Source organism: Ambystoma mexicanum, chromosome 7q, assembly GCF_040938575.1.
Source record: "Ambystoma mexicanum isolate Mex_15411 chromosome 7q, UKY_AmexF1_1, whole genome shotgun sequence".
NCBI classification, from domain to species: Eukaryota; Metazoa; Chordata; class Amphibia; order Caudata; family Ambystomatidae; genus Ambystoma; species Ambystoma mexicanum.
The window spans coordinates 1117228695-1117231950 of NC_090941.1; positions in this window are offsets into that span (position 1 = coordinate 1117228695).

Sequence of the window (3256 nt, forward strand, 5' to 3'; positions counted from 1 at the left end):
ACCAAGTTGAGGACTTTGTCCAAAGGTAAAAAAGCATAGTTGGGGAAAGCCAGAGAGGAGACTGGCAAAGTAGTCAGATCTAGAAAGGACTAAGGAGATTTGTTGTATAGCAGCATTGAAAGGAAGAAGATGACAGATTTTCCTGATATTGAAGAGGTTGAGTCTGGCTGCAGTGGCAGATTTGCAGATGAGCACTGTATAGGCAAGCCTATAGAAAATACATGCAAGATCAGCACTGTCTCCCCAACTGGGGAGAGGGTGCTGATCTCTACAAAAGGCTGCCTGGCAGGGGTGCCAGTAGCCCATAGAGCCTGGGCTTGTCAAGGGGGCGTGGCCCAATGGGTCAGCAGGCGACCCCACATTAGGCCACGCCCCCTTAATGATCCCCGGCTCATTTAGCAGTGTCACTGATCATACCCATAAACTGTGGCGGAGGCAAGGATGGTGACTGGAGACCCAAAGATGCTGTCTGTGTTAGTGAGGTAGGTAGGAGAGGGCTGTTGTCATGGGTGGGTGTATTGGGGAACAGGAGAGTTTGGAGGGTTGTGCCATAGAGTGGGAGAAGGATGTGCAACCAGCAGTTCACTTGGAACTCTTGCTTTTACTGTCAGTTAATGCCTCTGTCCTGGTACTCCTTGACCTCCCTGCAGCATTCAGCACAGTCGACCATCAAGTTGTCACTGACATACTACACAACTGCATGGAATTTAGTGAGACCGTCCTTGCGTGGTTCACCTCATAGAACTCACCTAGAGGACCGTCATCAGGTCATCCAGATGGATATCGCCATATCGTTCCCACTACCTGTCACCCGTAAAAAGTTCCACAAGGGTCCATCGTCTCACCCTTGATTTCAACCTTCAATTGGAGACCCTGGGATCCTCTCTTGGCAGCCACAACGTCCACATTCACCAACACACAGATGATACTCAACTGTACCTCAAATCACTTTACATCAAAGACATCCACAAGCAGAAGGACATCCTCATCCTAATACAACCCTGGATGTCTAGCGCTTACATCAAACTGAGCACCACCAAAATGTAATCTCTCCTCCTGTCCACTATGAGGGCTTCACACCACAGCTGACGCCATGTGCCAAGTCTGTGGGATTCCACATTGCAAATCGTCTCTCCTTCAAAACAGAGAAAAACAGATAGCATCACACCACCTAGCTCTCGTGCGGAAAACCAAGACCTTCCCACCAGACAATAACATCCGATTCATGGTACAGGCCCTTGTCCTTTCCCACCTGGATGATGGAAACACACTTTTCTCAGGCCTTTACACCCATAACCGTGCAACAATTAAAAGCATTTCCATGCCACTGATCGCCTCATCAAAGAGCTTCATAAATGTAATCACATTTACATTTATGATTGGCTGTGTCCTGCCTCCCCTCTGGCCTACTCGACGGCCGTTCCCCACGCTCGCTTCTTTCTCCAGCTGAGCGTGGAGAGCGGTCGCCGGTGGCCTTAGGGGATTAGCAGGCCTTGAAAGCCCTGCCTGGGCCTCCGTGAGTTTGTGCATTTAATATTGTGTAAAGAAAAAGTAACGTTGTTTTATTTTTCTCGCGCTCCCAGCGCGTGTGTGGCCTGCTCCTGCTCCCCCCCTCCCACTTCCTGGTCTTTCCCCTCCCTCCCCGCCTCCCTGCCCGCCCACCCCCCCTCTGATTGGCTGTGTCCTGCCTCCCCTCTGGCCTACTCGACGGCCTTCCCCACGCTCGCTTCTTTCTCCAGCTGAGCGTGGAGAGCGGTCGCCGGTGGCCTTAGGGGATTAGCAGGCCTTGAAAGCCCTGCCTGGGCCTCCGTGAGTTTGTGCATTTAATATTGTGTAAAGAAAAAGTAACGTTGTTTTATTTTTCTCGCGCTCCCAGCGCGTGTGTGGCCTGCTCCTGCTCCCCCCCTCCCACTTCCTGGTCTTTCCCCTCCCTCCCCGCCTCCCTGCCCGCCCACCCCCCCCTCTGATTGGCTGTGTCCTGCCTCCCCTCTGGCCTACTCGACGGCCGTTCCCCACGCTCGCTTCTTTCTCCAGCTGAGCGTGGAGAGCGGTCGCCGGTGGCCTTAGGGGATTAGCAGGCCTTGAAAGCCCTGCCTGGGCCTCCGTGAGTTTGTGCATTTAATATTGTGTAAAGAAAAAGTAACGTTGTTTTATTTTTCTCGCGCTCCCAGCGCGTGTGTGGCCTGCTCCTGCTCCCCCCCTCCCACTTCCTGGTCTTTCCCCTCCCTCCCCGCCTCCCTGCCCACCCACCCCCCCCTCTGATTGGCTGTGTCCTGCCTCCCCTCTGGCCTACTCGACGGCCGTTCCCCACGCTCGCTTCTTTCTCCAGCTGAGCGTGGAGAGCGGTCGCCGGTGGCCTTAGGGGATTAGCAGGCCTTGAAAGCCCTGCCTGGGCCTCCGTGAGTTTGTGCATTTAATATTGTGTAAAGAAAAAGTAACGTTGTTTTATTTTTCTCGCGCTCCCAGCGCGTGTGTGGCCTGCTCCTGCTCCCCCCCTCCCACTTCCTGGTCTTTCCCCTCCCTCCCCGCCTCCCTGCCCGCCCACCCCCCCCTCTGATTGGCTGTGTCCTGCCTCCCCTCTGGCCTACTCGACGGCCGTTCCCCACGCTCGCTTCTTTCTCCAGCTGAGCGTGGAGAGCGGTCGCCGGTGGCCTTAGGGGATTAGCAGGCCTTGAAAGCCCTGCCTGGGCCTCCGTGAGTTTGTGCATTTAATATTGTGTAAAGAAAAAGTAACGTTGTTTTATTTTTCTCGCGCTCCCAGCGCGTGTGTGGCCTGCTCCTGCTCCCCCCCTCCCACTTCCTGGTCTTTCCCCTCCCTCCCCTCCTCTCCCTCTGCCTATAACCTCCCCCCCTTCCTGGGCAGCCCTCTGCCCGGCAGCCCCTGCGGCTAAGGGCCCCAGGCCAAGGGCGACTCCTACAGTGCGGCTCCCTGTGTGTCTGCAGGTGTCCGCAGGGGACGCCAGGCGCAAGTTCCACCTGTTCTCCAGCCCACCCCACCTCACCTCACCCGCATGATGCCTCGCCCCCCTATTCTAATTTTCCGGTAAACTAGAGTGTTTCTCTCCTCTCGCAGGAATCTCAAACTTAGGTGGCCCTGACCCCCTACGCATTACTGTTTGCTCTTCACTGTGTTAAACTAGGGTGTTTCTCTCCTCTCGCAGGAATCTCAAACTTAGGTGGCCCTGACCCCCTGCGGATTACTGTTTGCTCTTCACTGTGTTAAACTAGTGCCCTCCACTCACTTCCTGTCTGCATA